This window comes from Cupressus sempervirens, chromosome 11 (genome assembly GCF_028749045.1).
Source record: "Cupressus sempervirens isolate cs-2001-9-10 chromosome 11, ASM2874904v1, whole genome shotgun sequence".
In the NCBI taxonomy this organism is placed as follows: Eukaryota; Viridiplantae; Streptophyta; class Pinopsida; order Cupressales; family Cupressaceae; genus Cupressus; species Cupressus sempervirens.
The window spans coordinates 407,611,663-407,633,570 of record NC_143128.1 but is presented as its reverse complement, the minus strand read 5'-3'; the positions used below and the strand labels follow the sequence as shown (position 1 = coordinate 407,633,570).

The 21,908-nt window shown below is 32.6% G+C and overlaps 1 pseudogene; it reads right to left on the bottom strand.

The window, feature by feature from the left end:
- Window positions 1-2,120: 2,120 nt before the first annotated feature.
- Window positions 2,121-21,908, bottom strand: part of LOC149529901 (citrate synthase, mitochondrial pseudogene) — a 101,481-nt pseudogene continuing 81,693 nt past the window's right edge.

The window sequence follows — 21,908 nt, the reverse complement described above, 5'->3', positions numbered from 1 at the left end:
GTATTGAAGTCTCCCATAATGATGCATTTTTTCAAGTTGCTATTCTGAACCATCCCTACTATGCTGGACCACTAGGAATTTCTTTCTCTCTTGTTGTTGGGGACATAAATGTTGAGCAAGAACCAAAATTCATTGGAATGGATATTATACACTTTACAAAATAGAATGTTACCAACATTAGAAACCGATTCCACCCTGAAAAGATTTGACTTGTATAAAGTTAGCAGGCCCCCAGAGGCTCCATCAGAGTCCGCAGCCTCTCTGCTCATCATGTTACTAAACTCTATGTTTCTCAAAGAATCCTTTTTCATTTTTGTTTCTTGGATCATCAGAATATCTGGTCTCTGGTCTCTAATCAAATTCCTAATGATTTCCTATTTATGGATGCCATTAAGGCCCCTGATATTCCATGAGATGATCTTCATTTTTTACTCTTGGAAAAGTCCTTCAGGGTGCTTTGGCATCCATTCACCAAACACCTTCTAGTCTCCTCTTCTCTGGACTCCCTTTCTGATTTTCTACCTGCTTTGGTTGTAGAGCCCACATCTAGTTTGCAATTGCTCCTAGTCGCTACTGGAGAGGCCTTGGATAGATCTCTAATTTGATTCTTCCTTATTATCTCTTCCTTCTTTTTGAACTTCAGGGATCTAGAAGCCTTATTAGCATTCCTTGGGGTGCTGTGAAGATCAACCCTTTGGTTCTGATCTTTCACCATATCCTCCTTATTTCCTATTCTGGTCAGTGCAACTTTGGTGGAGACCAAGTTTTCCTCTGGATCCTTGAAAATGATAATTTCCCTATTATCTCTTTCCTTGATCTTTGCCATGGAGCCCAGAATTGGCTGCTCCTCTCTAGGGGGAAGCACCAAACCATCCTCTTGAAGACCTTTCTACGAGACACCCTTAACTTCCTCTTCTCCAATCTTAAAGGTCCTTTCCTTGACCTAATCATCCCCTAATGGTTGGGTTTTGGTTAAAGGTAGAGAGGAACTGGGATTGTGTAACTCTCCTTCTTCACTAGACTTTCCCTTAGGTGCTAGGTCTATCCTCTTCAGGGCTACTACTGCAACCTAGGTCTCTAAAGATAGGTCCTTCTGGCCTTGAACTGTGGTGTTTTTTTTCCCAAACTTTCTTCATCCTCTGCTAAGAAGAAGAAGGGCGATTATGCTTACTAGTCATCTTAGATTTCGGGCACTGAAATGCCTTATGACCAATTTTTAGATAGTGAAAACACCCAAAAGGAACACTTTCAAAGTCCAGCTGCTGGATATGGGTACCAAGTTTGGACTAAAAACACACCACTTTAGGCATATCATCCCCTTCCCTTAATCCAATGCAAATCCTTGCATAAGTCAACCTACTCTTTGAAGAAGTGATTGGGTCGATGGAGAGAAGCTCTCTGAAAGAGCTGGCCACTCCCTTGAAGACATCCTCATTCTAGAACTCCAATGGTAGCTTTGAGAGTCTGACCCAAATCGAAGCTTGCTAGAAGAATGCTTTCTTTAAGTCCAATTGGGACGACCATCTCTAAAGCATGAGGGTGGCCCTTCCAAAGCTCTAGGGACTTTCACACAAAATCTCAGCCATATCCTCTTGATAGGAGAACTCAAAAGAGAGGAAACCCTTAGCCATTGCAGTGATAGAGACTTGACCTTTCAATCTCCATTTTTTTAGAGTATAGGCCCAGATCACATCGATATTTGGTCTAGGGCCAGTAAAATTTTTGATGAGTGTTGAGGCCATAGAGGCAATGCTATGATCAACAATATCATCTGGAATAGTGATCGTGCAAGATCCCTTTTCCAGACCTAACACAACCTTAACCAGAGGGAAAGAGGATTTACCTGATGGATTGACTCTAAAGAGTGAGGCCCAACACTTTGGGAGAATCCCTGGAATGTCCTCACATGGGTCACCATCACTTGACTCCTCCTCGATGCCTGCCTGGATCCCCTCTTGCATGCTTGGTGATCAAGATTTTCCTTCCTGTGAATTCTCGCCTATCTCCAAATTTGAAATTTGAATTTGCGCTCCTGCTCCCATGCTCTCTTGTGAATGGAATTTCAGTTGCTTCTTTGTTACTATGTTTCTACTATAAAAATATTAATTTTCTCCATTTTTTTATGTTAGTCTTGTGTTATGGTTGTTGGAAATTTTATCTCTTCTATATGCTTCTATTGCTTCACTTTTTAGCCTCTCAAGAGATAATCCAAGAGCATGATCCCATATTAAGTGCGATAAGGTTCCTAGAGATTGGGAAACCCCAAAGAGGAAAACAAATAACATGTCCTCTAATAAGCCAAATTGATTTAGCAACACCCCACTATGTACATTGATATTAGGTCACAAATTCATCACCTTTCTTAGTTTTGTGAGGATTGGTGGAATACTTCAAACAATTTTGAAACCAACTTAAACAAGGGATCATTGGGTATGTTCTTTAATGAAAATTCCATTTGAAATGTATATCTTGGATCTATTTTATGTAACACTCAATGACTAAAACCAAGAACAAGATGTCCACCTTTTAGTATCTTCCAAACATACTCCTTAAGTTGATCAGTACTAACATTTGTAATGATTTCTGCAACAACATATTTGATCCAACATAGGACTTCATAATTTTCTAAACCATGGAGAGGCCCTACTAAACCATTCATACCAGCTGTAAATGCAAGATGTGGATCTTCCAATGGACTCCCAACTAGATGAATTGTATGATGAGTACTTATGTTTACTCCTTCATTATAATTATGAATAGTACTATACAATATCATTAATTTGTTCATTTTTTCATCATCAAAACCAAGCATGAGAGAAAAGTTTGTACCATAATCAAGGGACCCTTCTAGAGGAATACATTTATCATCTTTTAAAATCCTTTGATATGTAAAACAAACAAAAATAGGGACTTGTGCAATGAGATTGGGAGTGTCCTCATATGTTTGTTAACAATAATATCTTTGGAATTTCTTTTTCATATGCCTTTTGGAACTCTCTCTAAACCTAAATTGACATGATGCCAATAGAAAATTGTGTCATTGGATGAGATGTTACAAGAAGAGTCTCTATGAATTTAAAGACATGATCTAGTACTTTTTAGGGATAACTTTAAGAAACCCCCTCCCACATAAATATATAAATTCATGGAGAATCCTACATTAGTTTAGGGGAAAAAATTAATTTCTATTGGCAATGTTTTTTTCAATGTGGGGAAAAGTTTAAATTTAGATGAAAATTTTATCTAACCATAGTAAAATTTCATAAATTTTTTTAGAATATTTAGAATAAATGAGAGGGGGGGAGGGGAGGAATTAGTTATCCCTAGGTCTAGATGTACAAATAAAACACTTGAAACTTCAAAAAACTTAACCCAATAACTCACACAATCAAATTGTTCACAATAATCCAACTTATTCATTCTATTATAGCTCTATGTTCTATATGTACCAACTTTCAAAAACTTATCACAATCAACAATAAACTTACACTTAAAAAATAGTAAGTAGCATAAACACATAACAAACATCCAAATACTGTTTGACATCAGGATTTAATGTGGAAACCCAATTTGGGAAAAACTACTAGTAACTACATGCTATCACTTTTTCACTCTTCTGAAGTGAGCTTTGTTAAGAGACAACCCTGTTAATGGTTACAAAACACACTGTTAGGTGTGAGCGTATTCAAAGATTCAATCACCTTGTTAGGAGTGGCCTTGTTAGAGGGCTTAAGAACATTCCATTAGAATGTCACCTTGATTAAAGGATTTACAAATGACTATTAGGTCAACCTTGTAAAAAGGATTAACAATTGTCACAATGGTTAGAAAGTAACATCAAAACTTTGATAGGATAACATAAAACTCACTTTGAAAATTCAGACCTCTATTTGGTTCAACTCTGGTTCATTGAATAGACTCCATCATTCTCATCATCTCAGATCTACTTGGAAACTTTGCAAGAAATCCTTTACCTCACAAACTTTGAACTCTTTCTTACAAGTCTATTCATCACTTGTATTCACAATTTTTCCAGTCAAACAAAAAATAAAAACATATCATATACCTCCTTAAATAGGTTATATTAATCTTTTCCAACTTAATCACAATCATAGATCTTAGGGTTTATGATCAGATCCAAAACATTCAATGAATTTGTCCACCTTATTGTTCATCTTCTCTTCTTAATATTTATAGAAACATCTCTTTAAATCTTATCCTTTGATTGCTTAAATAATCCTTTCCTTGCATTAATAATACAACTCGTCAATTCTTATCATCAACACATTTTTCTTATTCCAAGATTTCAACTATGTCAATTGCAAATCTTGATTCTCTCATAAACTATTCTTTTGCTGTCACTTGGTTATCACTATGCTCTTCTTCTTGGTCTTCACTAGACCACACAATCAATAGTGAACTGTCTTTATCTTTCATCACTATACAACTTATTCGATACTATCACTCAATAATCATTGTCACTCAACCAATATAGATACTTGACCAACACTGTTATGATGATGCTCAAGTTCCTTAATATTCTTCTTCAAATCCTTCATTGACTATGCAATAATGATAGTCAGTCAAGCTTATCCTTTTGACTTGTTTCAACTCTGAGCTTCAACCAACTATCACTTGTACTTCATCTATTGATTAAACAATAAGTTATCTTGTCAAGTACTAAGTTATCAAGTACCCATTGTAATTCCATCTCACTTACACATCTCAACTCAACCTTTCACTAAGTCATCTCATGATCTCTTCTTTTTAAATCCTCTTCATCAATCAAATGATATGGAACTCTACACTATTAGAATGTCTCTCTATTAGGTTTGACACTTAGTCTTACCAATATGTTTTATGCCAATGGCAATGTAACAATTCTTCCAATCAGTCTCTCAATAATTTTAGCTCCAATAATCTCCCTATTTGAAATCCATGAAAATACCCTTAAGTTACCATGCAATCCAAAAATAAAAAAATGCCTTAAGTGTTCAACTACATGGCTCCCTCTATGTTCAATAGGTAGATCTTTAGTAATATCATTAGTTTCATTCTAATTCTCATCTAGTTAAATCTAGTGATAACAATAGTCTTCAACTTTCTTCATATGATCTTCCATCTTCATTTACTTTTATGCTTATAGTTTTCATCACCCTCTTTCTTTTTTTTTTTCATTCAAAACATTAGTCTTTATTATCTCTCTCTATGGTAATTATCTATAGTCTTCATTATCTCCCTCTCTAACAACAATGCCAAAGACATCTCAGTCACCATAAAAACACTGGGTACAATGTCATACATATTATTTATGTAGATATAATCAAATATCACTTGTATATTTTTCCCCTCTATCATCAAGTTCATATTCAAGATAATCTCTTCACATCAGGTACCTTTAGGTAGATCATAAAGTGTGATCTTCTACAACAATGTGTATGATATTCTAATAAAATAATTTGATGTAATGCTACATCTTACCTTAGTTAGAAATAAGGAGGGGAATGACCCCTAAATTTTCTCTCAAGTACTCATGTTCTTCCTTAGGTAATGTCTTGGTAAATATATCAGCTGTCTATTCCTTTGTGTTCACATATTAAAGCCTCATTTTTTTGCCTTGAACCAACTCTCTCAAGTAATAATTTTTGATATCAATATATTTTATCTTAGTGTGCATCACCAAATTCTTTGAAATATGTATAAAACTTGTATTGTCACAATAGATTACTATAGGATGAATAATCTCTTCCTTCATACCTTTCAACAATTGCTTGATCCAAACAATGCTAGAACAATTTACTGCTTTAGCAACATATTCATTTCTTGTTGTGGATTGAGAAATGTAGTTATTCTTCTTTCTTGTCTAGGAAATCAGTCACTTTCCAAGAAAGAAAGTGCCTCCACTAGTGATTTTTCTATTATCAACATTTCTAGCCCAATCTACATTAACATATACTTTTAGCTTAACTTTATTATTCTTCTTATACCATAGGCCATAATACTCTATTCCTTTGAGATATCTCAATATACTTTTCACAATCATCTTGCGATTCTGTTTAGGTTTGGTAGAAAATCTCACAACTATTCCAACTTCTAATGCAATGTTAGGTCTACTATGAACTATATACTATAATTTTTCAATCATTGACCTATACAATGGTTGGTTCACCTCTTTAGAATCATCATTCTTTTAAATTTTATGTCCAATAGCCACAAGAGTTCCAATTGATCTTGAGTCTTCCATAGAAAAAGTTTGTAGTATCTCCTTGATATATTTTGATTGTGTAATGTAGATACCTTTCTTCAATTGATATAATTGAAGACCAACAAAGAATTTGATCTCTTCAAACATAGACATTTCAAACTCTATCTTCATGTCATAAAATAATGATTTACACAATTCATCTTTTCCTCCAAAATATAATATCAACTACAAAAATATAAGCTAATAATATCTTTCTCTCAAATTCATTCTTCAAATACAAATTATTGTTCTCATTTTTTTTTGCAAAACTAATTTTCACCAAGTATGCATGCAATCTCTCATGCCATGCTCTAGGGGCTTGTAACAAACCATACAAAGCTTTGTGCAATTTACATACCATGTTTTTCTTGCTTGGCTCAAAAGAATCTTCAAGTTTCTTAATGCAGACTTCCTCTTCAAGTATACCATTTAGAAATGAAGATTTCACATCCATTTGATAATCTTTAAAACCTTTGTAAGTAGCATATGTAAGAAAAGTTCTTACTCCTTCCAACCTTACAAATAGAGAAAAAGTTTCTCCATAGTAAATACCTTCTTCTTGTGCATATCCTTTACAAGCTAGTCCTGCCTTATTTTTTGTGACTTCACCTTTCTCATTCATCTTGTTCTTGAATACCCAATTTGTTCCAATCACATTCTTATCCTTTGGTCTAAGTACTAGTGGCCATGTCTTGTTCTTTTCAATTTTATCAATCTCTTCATTCATGAGTGCAATCCAATCTTCATTCTCAAGTACATCTTTGACTAATCTAGGATCATATACATATAATGATCATGTATCTCTTGTTAGTCTTTTTCTTGTCATAACTCCTAAACCTTTGTCTCCAATTATTTGGTCTAGACATACTTTTCTAGGGCAAGTTATTTTCTTCTTCTTTCTTTTTGATGTTCACTAGGTTCACCTAGCTCAACATGTTCAATCACTTTAGGTTCCTCTTGTTATATTTCTATCTATATCATAGGCTTAACATTCTAATGGTCAACATTTCTCAATTTCTATAGTTTGATGCTTGGTAGGCTATTGTTGCTCAGTAGGGCCTTTCTACTATGTCTCTACAATGTTCACATTTTGTATGTCTTCAACTTAAATCTTAGGTTCATTAATGGTGTTAGGTTCTCTTTGATGGATATATACAAAATTTATGTAGTCTTTAGGTTCATTTTTTCAAATTCATTAAATTTAACATTTACACTTCCCACAACCTTGTTAGTGTTAGAATTTAAAAATTTGTATGTCATACTCTTTATGTAATAAACTAGGTATATACCTTCATAACTTTTAACATCAAATTCCCATTCCTTGAATCTTTCAGAATATAAAATTTTCTTCCAAAAACTTTGAAATAATTTACATTAGGTACATGTCCATACCATAACTAAAAGGTGTTTTGTTTGTACCTTTCTTAACTTGTACTCAGGTTGTTGTATAGACTAATGCTGAAAACTTCTCTTGAATATGTTGATGAAATATTCTTTTCCATCATTAACATCCTTACACAATCCATTATGGGTTCATTTCTTCTTTCAGCTATACAATTCTTTGGTAGAGTTCTAGGTGGATGCATCTGCCTTTTGATTCCTCTATCATTATAGAATAAGTTGAACTCTCCAAATATGAACTCTCCACCTCTATCTGATCTCAAGTAGTTTAGGTTCTTACCTATTTCCTTCTCTACTCTAGCCAAATACTACTTAAACATTTGAAAATATTCATATTTTTCTTTAATAAACATTATGTTGAAGTTGATGAAAGATCAACACCATAGCTCCCAAGAATCACCTGAATGCAAACATCTTTCACAAAAAGAGAGAAGCAAAAGCTATGGAGGTTGGAATGCCTAGATCCACATATGAGACACTCTTGGTCAGAAAAAAGAGGAATTTCTATTATCAAAAGTGAATTAATAAATTACAAAGAGATTAATCCTTATAAAAGAGATCAAAACCATTTGGAAGTACGTTAAGAAGCATGCTATCTATATTTGTGTGCAAAAATGGTTTGTGTACAGAAATTAGAAAAACATTGCCATGGGAAATGCGCCAAAAATTCTTGATTTAACAAAAAAAATTAGAAAATCACCACATCAGGAAACATGCATAAAAATAATAATAAAAAATTACTGCCTTAGGAAATTTGCCAAAAAATCAAAAAATTGCCACCTAAGGAAACATGCCAAAAATTAGAAAATTGTCAACTTGGGAAACATGCCCAATCTAGAAGCAATATGGTTTTTCTTGAAATTACAATTGTGTCCAAATTGGACAAATTTTATATGCAACTAAAGGTTTTTGGGCACTCTAAGCTCAATGGTGATGTCCATTTGGGCTCAAAGTGACCCAAAAATTAGTGACCCCCCATATTCAATACAAAATAGCTCTAAAAAATGAAATCCTCTAAAAGAAAAAGCACATATCTGAAAGTCGAGCCAAACTTCTCATAAAAAAAATAGGGGCATGAAGATCTAGAGCTCTGATACCATGTTGAAGTTGATGAAAGATCAACCCCATAGCTCCCAAGAATCATTTGCATGCAAACACTTATCATAGAAAGAGAGAAGAAGTAGCTATGGCGGCTGGAATGCCTAGATCCACATATGAGACACTCTTGGTGAGAAAAAAGAGAAATTGCTATTATCAAAAGTAAATTAATAAATTATAAAGAGATAATTCCTTATAAAAGGAGATCAAAACCCTAACATGAATCTAACCTAGGTTACATGCTAATAATTAATAAAACAATTAATTATTATATGCCTAAAATTTAGCTTAAGTAAACTAGAGATAATAATTTACTTAATAATTAAATTAAAATGATTAAATTAATAAGGAAATATCTTATTACTCTAACGTATTATAGTCATCATTCTAGAGAAGTCATTAACAAACAAGATAAAGTACTTATCTCTAGAATAAGTTGGCACTCCAATAGGACCACATCAATAAATATGAACTAATTTCAAAATATCATCAAAAGAAAAATGTTTTCTCTTGAAAATAAATCATTTTACTCAATTGGCATTATTTGCACATCACCTTATCTGGTTCACTCAATCTTGGCAATCCTCTTACTTTTCTTTCTTACTAATCTCAATCAAATTATCAAATTTACATGACACAACCTCTTATGTCATAGACAAACATCTTCATATTGCGCAAATATGCATGTATCTTTAGAAAGATCTAGATAGAAAAAATTACCTCTTGTTTTCTCTCCACTTCCAATTAGTTCACTAGTAGCACCAATAGATCTTTGCCTTCTTGTTTAGAAATTCAACACTGTAACCATAAATGATCAACTGTGCCACACTTAACAAGTTATATTTTAGAACATCAATCCAATATGCATTATCACATCTAATTTTATGATTCAAAATAATTGATCCATTACCTTTCATATAACATGGTGCACCATTTCCAAATTTAATAGTATTACCATTGTACTGAATCAACCTTTTAAACTTATTTGTATTACCATTCATATGATGTGTGAGCATCCACTATCAATTTTCCATCATTCATTTTTCTTATATGTGAAATTAGAGTAGTATTTTCACATCTTTTATCTTCATTAGAATCGTATTTCATAGAAACACACACAACTTCATCATTTTCAGCAGTACCATTACAAAAACTTTCTTCAGCAATGTAACAAGATTTCTTACCTTTTCCTTTGTAGTCTCTATTACCTCTTCCATCTTTTTCATCTCTCCTATCTCCGTACCTTCTATCCTTCCTCCCATCCTTATCTTCTTTTTTGAGAAACCTTGTAGAAATATGAAAAAATTTATTTCATGTGAAAAAGACAATATAATTTTTACCTTTGTGTTTACCTCTTCCTCTAGGTATCCTCTTAGCTAGTAACACCTCAAGTTCATCAAGTTCTTCATCTAAGTCACTGCCAATATTCACATGTGTTCTCTTCTTCTCCCTCTAGAACCATAAAGAGTTAGTTTTTATTTTAAAGAAATTTCAACATTAGTAAGGGAGTAATTATCAAAATTAGCAAACTCAAAAGCTGCAAGTCTACCAACTAGACTATCCAATGTGAGATCATTACTAGGTTTGCATCTCAACCCTTGTATTATAGACACTCTAATAGAATAAATAGAAGTAAATTTATTATTACTTTTCTAATCACCATCTTGTAAGATATTTTACCTCTAAAACTCCTGATAGCATTCACAACTTCTTTAATTCATACAACATATTGTGCTATAGTTTTACATTCATTCATTCTCCTATCATCAAAATTTCCTCTTAGATTTTCTACCTTAGCTCTCAACATTTTTGTGTCTCATCCATGAATTAATGCTACTGTGTCCCATACTTCCTTGCATTCATATAGTCCTTAAATTGATTAAATTCAAAATAGCTTAGAGAGGATGCAAGGTTAATTATCATTTTGTTATGCTCTTGCTTCTCTTTCATCTGCTCAATAGTCACAAGTATGGGAAATTCAATGTAATCATTTTCAAGATAGTAAAGTGAAGAATCTCCAATACCTGATAGATACAAATTCATTTTCCTTTTCCATGTAGAAAAATTCTCCTTCATTTGCTTGGGTATCTCTCTTTTATACATCTCAATCTTTAGCTTTAAGTCTTTCAAACTTTCACACAAGCACTAAGAGCTTTGATACCAATTGTTAGAATATTTGGAATAACTAAGAGGGGGAGGACCAATTATCCCCAAGTCCATATCTACAAATATAATAATTAAAATTTCAACAAACTTAATCCAATGACTCTTAGAATGAAATTATTCAAAATAATCCAACTTATTTATCCCATTACAACTCTTTATTCTATATGTGCTGACTTGTAGAAACATATCATAGTCAACAATAATCTTAAACTTAAAAATAGTAAGTAGCATAAACAAATAACAAACATCCACACAATTTTTGATACCAGGATTTAATGTAGAAATGCAATTTGGAAAAAAAAAACTACCAGTAAGATGCTACAAATTTTTCACTCTTTTGAATGAAGCTCTATTAGAAGCCAACCCTTTTAAAGGATACAAAACACAATATTAGGTGCGACCCTGTTAAAGGATTTAATCACCCTATTAGGAGTTACTTTCTTAGAGGACTTAAGAACATTACATTAGATTTTCACCTATTGAAGAAGGAGATTGTTAAGAATAGATTGATACAAGTATGATAAACATGTTTCATCATTGTTTTGTCACTAATGTCAAACCTGCTATTTGCTGGTAAGACAACTACTTATATGATTTGAGTACTATCACTTATTTGATTGATGAAGAGGATTTGATCAAAAGAAGTAACAATAGAACCTAGAGGAAAGGTTGAGTTATGTTATGTAAAGGAGTACACGAATCATCTAAGATAGTGATAACATGGTGTATTGATAATCTACTTAAGGATGTAAAGGTTGGTTACAATAAGAAAGTTCAGAAGAACAAGTCAAAAAAAGTTTATTTGCAAACCTTTACTGAGTGGATAGTAGGTACCAAGAAAAGTCAGTGCAAGCCGATAAAAAAATTAGTTGGAGCCAAGTAAAATTCTATTTTAGTGTATGTCAAGAAAAATAGTGAATGCCAAGTAAATTTTAGTTGATGCTGAGCACCGGTAAACTTTAGTTTGTGATGAGTGATTTTATAGGGGATGTCGAGCAATACAATATGTGTTGAGTATCAGAAGCAAGTTAATGCTAAGTGTCAACATTATTTGAAAGATCATGAATTTGATGGATCTAAGCCAACAAGTTTGTTTTCATGGATTGTGTGAACTAGGTGGAAGATAAGATTGATGAGCTGGTGGCACAAAATTTATGGTAAACCATTTTGAGGAAAATTCAAAGAGTATTGAAGGAGAATTTTCTAAAAGAGATATGAAATATGGGGTAGATTCATTGAATCTTACCTAATCTATCCTAACCCTAAATTGGATGATGGAGAATGAACAACAAAAGATCTTAATTTCCTATTTAAAGGAATGGCTAGTCAAAAGAAAAGGTTGTCATGTACAAGAACCTAAGGAAGACAAGGAGTCAAGGGTATTGCTTCATTTAGTGACCTAAGAGAAGAGTCTACATTGGCATGTTAAACAAGAAGGCTTAAGGGTACAGATGCTTGAAGGGTGAACAAGCTATCAGAGCTAAAATGTGTGAAAGCCAATCAAAATAGAGGACTAAAATAGAGATATGTAATCTACAAATAGAGTTGTAAGTTATTATCAAATCAAGCCATACTGCTACTCTCTAATAATTATATCAATCTAAGGTAAATCCTTTGGATTAAGGTTGACCTAATAGTCATTTGTAAATCCTTTAACTGGGTGACATTCCAAGTGAATGGTCTAAAGTCTTCTAACAAGGCTCACTCCTAATAGGGTGACTAAAATCATTTAATAAGATCACATCTAATAGTGTGTATTGTAAGCTTTAATAGGGTTGGCCTTTCATAGGGCATCACTTTAGTAGAGTGAAAAAGAGTAGCATGTTATTGGTGGCTTTTCCCAAATTGGGTTTCCACATAAATCACTGTGTCAAATGTGTTGTTTAATTTGTTATATTTCATGTTTAGATTTATGCAAATTGATTTGATAGTAATCTAAAATTTTTAAATTGATTTCATAATCTTATGGATGCATACATGATGATAAATGTTTTATGGATTCACTAAGCTGTGAAATTTTTTATTTATACATCTTGACCTTGGATAATTGATTCACCCCCAGTTATTCTAAATAATTCCAATAGTCACCTTGATTAAAATATTTATAGATGACTATTAGATCAACCTTATCAAAATGAATTTACAACTGTCACAATGGTTAGAAAGTAACATCAAAAATTTGATTTGATAAGATACTGTTAAAAAAGAAGATTGTTGAAGTATAGAAATGAGGGAGATTGTTGAAACCTATCATGGAACAATCATTATTTTTTCATTGATGTCAAACCTACTACTTTTCGGTGAGATAATTGATACTTTTCGCTGTATTCTATCATTTGATTGATTGATGAAGATGATTTGAAAAGAAAGGATAACAAGAGTACCTAGAGAAAGGTCGATTTATATGGTGTATAAAAGGAGCACTAAGACCAAGTAAGACTTTGATGATATAGTGTATTTTTTATCTACTTAAGGATATAATGAAAGGATACTTGAGCAAATATAAGAAGAAGATTAAGAAAAAAAAAATGTGTCTGCCAAGCCTAACCAAACAAATAGTGGAAGGCAAGAAATTTAGTTCAAGCCAAGAAGAAAGTTGTGGCTGAGAAAAGAGAAATTCAATATGTGTCGAGCAAAGGGAGTTTAGTATGTTCCAAGCAAAGAAAATCTTAGTCTTTGTTGAGTGTTAGAGAATGATAATAATGACCCAACAAAGACTTACTTCATGTTGAGCAACCTAGTGTTGATTGAGCATAAGAAGCATATTATTGCCGAGAAAACAACATGTTATTGTTGAGTAATAGTATAAAGAGTTTGATCAAAGATTTGATGAATTTTAGCTGAAAAAGTTATTTTCTCAAATTTTGTGAAATGTGTTCAAGATAAGAATGATGAGCTGGTGGCACAAAATTCAAGATAAATAGTTCGAAAAAAAATTTGAAGAGAACTGTAAGAGAAGTTTCTAGAAGGGAACACAATGGAAAAGGAGGACTCAATGAATCTAACCTAACCCTAAGATGGATGATTTTGATGAAGCAACAAAAGATCAAAATTCTCTATATAACGAGATAAAATGCCAAAGCAAAGTGTTAGAGTGTGAACCAAAGATAGACAAGGATTCTTGAGGTGTTGCTTTATATGGGGGCTAAAGGAATGAACCTACAATTGATATACTAAGCATTAAGGCTTAAGGACATGAAGGCTTGAATGGGAGATCTATAATCTACAAGTGACTTGTTTTGTTATTAGATCAAGTCCTATAGTTACTTTCTAGCAATTGTATTACTCTAGATAAATCCTTTTAATTAAGGTTGACCTAACAGTCATGAGTAAATTATTTAATAGCATGAAATTCTAATGTAATGTTCTAAATTCCTCTAACAAGGCTCACTTTTAATACAGTAATTGAAATCCTTTAATCAAAGTCACATTTAATAGTGTGTATTGTAACCTTTAATAGGGTTGGCTCCTCATAGGGCTCACTTCAAAAGAGTGAAAATTGGTAGCTTGTTACTGGTGGTTTTTCCCAAATTGAGTTTTGATGTTAAATCCTTGTGTCAAATTATGTGATTGAATTTGTGGAATTTCTTTTTTACATTTATGCAAAGTTTATTTGATCTAGGACAATAATATACTAAGGTTTGAGATATTGAATGATCTAATCAATGCATGCACATGTATTTATTAAGTACTCAAAAGTTTTATTTGTACTTTTGGAACTTGGATAACTAATTCACCCCCTTTCTCAATTATTCTAAATTATTCCAACAATTGGTATCAGAGCACTTGGTGCTTGTGAAGTAAAAATTTTGAAGGTACTTGAAGCTAAAGATCAAGATGTATAGAAAGGAGGTGCCCAAGTTAAACAAGGAAAATTTCCTACATGGAAAAGTTTGATGAATCTACATCTAGAAGGACTTGGAGATTAAACATAGTCAACTATCACCATTGAACATGTTGAAGTAGTTGGAGCTCTAACTATTGAACAACTAAAATAGAAGAAAGAACACAATTAAGAAACACTAGAGATTACATCCACCCTAAGCTATTTAGAGTTTGAAGACATCAAAACATGTACTACTTCTAAATGAATGTGGGATTCCCTATAGAAGATCTATGGAGGAGACAAGAAGATGCTAAGAGCCAAAGCATACAGTCTAAGAGGAAAGTATGATGAAATGAGAATGCAAGAAGGTGAAACTATAGTCCAATTTTGTTCAAGAATCAAAGATGTTGTAAATGCAATCAGAGAAGAAAATTGAATTATTGAAGATGAGACTTTGATTAGAAAAGTGTTAAGAATCCTATTGCCTATCTATGCTATTAGTGTCCCTACTATAAAAGAACTAAAGTGTACTCATGGTAGTGATCTAACCCTTAAAGGACTAGTTGGTAGACTCACTACTTTTGAACTTTCAAATTTTGATAATTTAAAGTATGAGAATATTGATTCTTCTTTCAAAGATAAACTAAAACTCAAAGAATCTAAATGAAAGAAAAAGGTCAAACATGTTGCTAGTGATAGTGAAACAAATGATGAAGATCTAGAGGAACTAGAAGCACTGCTGGCTATGAGATTTCATAAAGGCAAAGGAAAATACAAAGATAAGTTACCCATCATATGTTTTAAATGTAATATTGCAACAAGATGTCCTAAGAAGACAAACAACAAAAATAAAGACAAATCTAGAAGTAGAAAATATGAGAGTAACAAAGGCTATAAAGACAAGGGAAAGAAAACTTGTTACAATACTAAAGAAGAATCTAATGATGAATCAAATGATTGTAATGATGAAGTTGTCTATGTTGCTATGAAAGATGATTCAGATGAAGATGATACAACTGCATTAGTATCTTATGTAACCAAAAGTGAAAGATGGATCACTGATAGCGGATGTTCTTATCACATAACCGGTGAGAAAAGTAAGTTCATTACCCTTGAGTATTATAATGGAAATAGTGTTAGATTTGGTAATGATGCACCTTGTCCACTGAAAGGTAAAGGATAAATAAGATTGACAAACAAGATCATGTGTGGCAATTCTTACAATGGGGAAGGACTTGACTATAATATGTTGAGTGTGTCATGATTGAATAGCTTGGGATACAAAGTTGAATTTCAACACAAGAAGGCTAAGATCTATGATGTTGATGGTGAACTCATTAGAAATGGTGATTAGACAAGAGGTAATGTGTTTTATCTTGACATGGATAAAACAACTTGTCTTGTTGTACAATTTGATGATGTGTACCTATGACACAAAATATTATGCCATGTAAAATTTGACAAATTGGTTAGTATTAGTAAGATGAAAAGAGTTAGAGGTTTTCCACAACTAAAGAAAGTTGATAATGTAATTTGCAAACAATATCAGTTAGGTAAGATGACAAAATCTAGTTTTAAGAGTAAGACTCATACGTCAAAAGAAATTTTGGAATTAGTTTATACTGATCTATGTGGACCAATTAATGTGAAAAGCTACAAATGTGACACATATTTTGTTCTATTTGTTGATGACTACTCTAGAATGATGAAAATAATGTTTATGAGAGAAAATTTGATGTTTTTTAAATGTTTAAGTGGCATCTAGTAAATGTTGAAAAGGAAACTAGTAAAAGCTTGAAATGTATGAAATCTTCCATAGGTGGAGAGTTTTAACAATTCTTCTACTGATAGAGGAATCAAAAGAGAAACTTCTACACCTAGGACCCCTCTACAAAATGGGATAGCTGAAAGGAGGAACATATCTATGATGGATTATGCTAGAAAAATGATGATGGAGAAGAATGTTGCTTTGAAATACTAGAGAGAAGCTATCACTACAACTATCTATACCCTAAACCTAGTAAAAGTCAATAAAGATAAAAATTTCACACCTTTTGAAATATGGTATTGATACTCACCCAATGTCAAATATTTTAAAGTATTTGGAAGCAAGTGTTACATTCTTAAGGACAACAGAAATGGAAAAATTGATGCAAAAAGTGAAGAAGGTATATTCCTAAGATATTTCACAGGAAGTAAAACTTATAAGTTATTGAATACTAAGACTAACAAAGTTGTGGAACGAATAAATTCAAAAATTAATGAATATACAAAAATACATGAAGATGAACAAAAGAAGGAACCTGCGAATTATAAAACCTTTATGTACTACTATGAAGGCATGTTTGCTAATGTTGATGATACTATGAACTGAGCTACTATTCAATAAGAATCAATGACTATCAAGTCACATACAATGGATGTCGAGTTGCATTCAAGAGTCAAGTTACAATTAGAAGTTGAGGTATATTCTGATGTCAAGATTAGTTTATAGGAAAGGAATACGAAGTTACTTGATAGACAAGTATAGAGTGAACCTAAGAATGACCTACTATTGAAGAAACAAGATTAAAGCCAAAATTATCAAAATATGTCAAAAGACATCAGCTTTCTAAATAAATCATTGGAGAAAAAGAGGATGTACCAATGAAAAGATTAGATTAAGGAATGAAACATATTTGTTAAGCATACATGAACCTAAATTAGTGAAGGATGCATTAGAGAATGAAGATTGGATTCAAGCCATGAAAGAAGAAATTGATCAGATTCAAAAGAACAAAACCTAGACACTAGTACAAGGACCAGAGGAAAAGAATGTTTTTGGAACAAAGTGGGTGTATAGAAACAAATTGAACAAGAATGGTGAAGTAAAAAAGAATAAGGAAAGGTTAGTCTACAAAGGTTATGCATAAGAAGAGGGAATTGACTATGGAGAGACATTTTCCCTAGTTGCAAGATTAGAAGGTGTAAGAACTCCACTTGCTTATTCTAATTATAAAGGATTCCAAATTTATCAAGTTGATTTTAAGTCAACATTTCTGAATCATATATGAGAAGAGGGGGTTTAATTTGAATAACCTCAAGGATTTTTTGATCCAAATAATAAAGACATGGTTTATAGACTGTACAAATATTTATATGGTTTAAAGCAAGCTCCTAGAGCATGGTATGAAAGATTGCACAATTATCTTATGAAGATTGGTTTTGAGAATATTGATGACAACAAAAATCTATACTTGAAGACATCTAAGCAAGTAAATGAATTTTACTAGCTAAAATATTTGTTGATGATATCACATTTGGAGGACAAAATGCATTGTGTATGACATTTGCAAATGAAATTATGAAAAAAATTGAGATTTCTATGTTTGGAGAAATAAATTTCTTTGTTGGATTACAAGTATATTAGATGAAATATGGTATTTACATCACTCAGTACAAGTATGTAAAAGAAATCTTGAAGACTTTTGGTGCGGAGGATTCAAGACCAGTTAGTACTCCCATGGTGATAGCACATAAACTATCCAAAATTGATGATTCTACTAAAGTAAATCAAACATTGTATAGGTCTATGATTGGAAAATTGCAATATGTAGTTCATAGTAGATCTGATATTACACTATCTATTAGGATTGTTGCAAAATTTTCTAAAGATCATAGGGAGAATCACTTAATGCGTGTTAAAAAGATTATGAGATACTTAAAAGGTACAAAAGACTATGATCTATATTACAAGAAGAATGAAAAATTTGAATTAAGAGCTTATATAGATGCTAATTGGGATGGAAACATTGATATTAGGAAAAGTACAAGTGGTGGAGAATTTTTCTTAGAAAAAAGATTGGTTTCCTGGACTAGCAAGAAACAAGAATGTATTTCACAATCTATTGTTGAAGCTAAATATGTGGGTGCTATAGTGAATTGCACAAATGTGGTATAGATCAAACAGTTAATCAAAGGAATGAAAAAAGAAATCACTTAACCTATGGTAATATACTATGGAAATAAAAGTTCTATAAACATATCTAAGAACCTTGTGATGCATACAAAGAAAAAAAGCATTGCAATCAAATATCATTATTTGAGAGAATTGGTTCAAGACAAAGAAGTGAGAGTGAAATATGTGAATACAAAGGAACATATAGCTAATATATTCACAAAGACTTTACCTAAGGATGCACATGAATATCTTAGAGGTAAGCTAGGTGTGATACCCCTATCTAAAGCTACTTAAGAAGAAAGAGTAATGCCTTGCATCAACTGAGTTGAATGACATACTTTACAACTTGATGGAGTGGATCTTACTTTAGGAATTGCCTAAAGGAAGGATCTGAAACAAAAGATTTAAAGTCACATGCAAGGTGATAGAGGGAGAACTTGAATTACTGATATCTACATGAGAATATGACAAGTCTTTGGAATTGTTGTCAAAGAGGGACAATATACAAGGAGATATATAGGGAGAAATATAGCATTATCAAGAAAGAGGGAGATTAGTACCAGAAAAGAGAGAAGATCAAAATGAGGGAGAAAGATTATTGTCAAGGTGAAAGAGAAAGAAGAAGAGTTTACATTGAATATTTGAAGAAGAAGAGATATTGTAGCCTATATAGAAGAAAGAGAAATACTAATAGAGGGAGATGTTTCAATACAAGGTATTAAGTTTCTTCTTGGTATTATTATTGGTATTGGTTTTCCATCAATGCCAAAGAGGGAGATTTTTCAAACCTATCATGGAATAATCATTATTTTTTCACTGATGTCAAACCTGCTACTTACTGGTGAGAGAATTGATAATTTGATTTGAATGCTATCATTTGATTGATTGATGAAGAAGATTTAAAAAGAAAGGATAACAAGAGTAGCTAGAGAAAGGTTGAGCTATATGGTGTATAAAAGGAGCACTAAGACCAAGTAAGACTTTGATGATATATTGTATTATTTATCTACTTAAGGATACAATGAAATAATACTTGAGAAAATAAAAGAAGACTAAGAAAAAAGAAATGTGTCTACCAAGCCTGACCGAGCAATTTAGTTTAGGCCAAGAAAAAAGTTAGTTGTGGCCAAGAAAAGAGAAATTTAATATGTATCAAGCAATGAAAGTTTAGTATGTGTCAAGAAAATAAAATCTTAGTCCATACCGAGCATCATAGAATGAAAGTAATGAACAAGTGGAGACTGCGTTCATGCCGGGCTATAAGAATTTGCCTTTGGGAAAAATCACCCAAGATCAAGAAGCTCAAGCACTAGCACAATATGGACCAATAAAGTATAATCAAAATAACAATATTATATTCAATTGATGTATATACACACTAGGAGTGCCTGAATATAAATGCCTCTAGAATGACTAGGATTCAACACAATGATAAGTCTCACAACTAAGCACATATCAACTAAGAGTGGATTATCCTCCATTGAGCATAGAAGTTAGCACAAAGATGAGAGGATAAGCTTAACATAGGTGTGTCACATAAAAAGATGTTGTAGATACCATGTGCTAAATTAGAGTATGAACAACTTTGTTTTCTACAATACAACTCAGTTGATTACAAAAACTCTAGTGTTGTAGACAACATGTGCTAAAATGAGATGCTAACTCCTGTATTGTCAACAAGACAACTCATATGAGTATGCATACTCCTAGGTTTCAAACCTAATAAATAATAAAATAATAAATTAACCTAAGTAAACTTTAATAAAATGTAATAATAATTGATTATTTACACTAACACCCTCCATTAAATATAACTTAGGGGAATGCACTTAAGCTTAGAAAAGCTAGGATGAAAATGCATGATGGGTCCTGACTACTAAGCCATGTTAAGTACCCATGTACAAATGAAATGAAATCTCTCTAAAAATGGAGAAATAGGGAAAACCTCATGGGAAAAAGCCTCCCCCAAAAAGAGAGATGAAAAAACAAGATACATTGATGGATGGAGTAATTAAGACCCCCCCATTACACTAGACATCATGTATAAACAATAGAGAAGTATGAGAAGGAAAAAACCCCATAAGAGGAAAAATCCTCCCCCATAAGAGAGAAGAAGAAGAAAGGAGACAAGGTAGTCCCCCCCCGCCTCTCAAATGTAGAATGTCGATTAGTGATAGTTGCTCCAAGATGAATGTACAAGCTGATCCATGACTACTGAATAATGTTTCTCCCTTTAGGAAGAAATAATATCATATGTACATATGAGATGCTTCTCCAATGTGTAGAGGAATCTTGAAGATGAATGGTCTTTCTAAAACCTTCTCAACTATCCCTATGTTGATACTAACAGTCACCCCTTCCAATACTGCTAAAAAGAACAATTTAAGATCTAGCAAGGATTGCTGTAGAACATATCCCAAAGAACCATCTGTATCCTCAAATGATAAACATACCTCTTGCAACTACTGTACATAAGGATCCACAATCATATCAACTTGGTAAGACTAATCATGTAGAGAATGGACAAGAGGGATAGAGTGTGCCCTCACAACAACTAAAGAAGGATCTTCTTCCTCAAAGAGAAGATGTATATCATCAATAATGTCTCCCAAATCTACTATGTAGGACTCCAAAAACAAACCTAGAATATCTGTCATGTAGTCATCCCTTGATTTTGGAACTAGAAGACAAAGTGTACCCAATTGTATTAAATTACATGGACCTATCACTATAGCAATGTATGCATGTGGAATGTGCTAATGTTGTGACCTTATTCTACATCTGTCAATAGGATCTCCTATATCTAAAAATGTTGAATCACTATCACTGTTGTCACTTACTATCAGCTTCCACAATATATGAAGTATGGAGAGGATTAGAGGATAAGCTAGGTAAACTTTCCTCAGAGTGAACATTCCTCTCTATGAATATCTCATGAGTCTTAGGATCCATAAGTTGATATGCCTTAACACTGTCATCATATCCAATGAAAGTATAAGGCCTTGGTGGTGGTACCTTGCATTCTCTTGAAGATATATGTGCCCATGTTGGACAACCAAAAACTTTGAAGTGTTTCACAACTGATTTTCTTCCACACCATGCCTCAAAATGAGTATTTCCATCTAAGAAATTATGAGGACACCTATTAAGGATGTGATTGGCACTGCGTAAAGCTTCAACTTCAATGATTGATCAAGAGACTTAGCTTGAATCATGAAACTTACCATTGACTT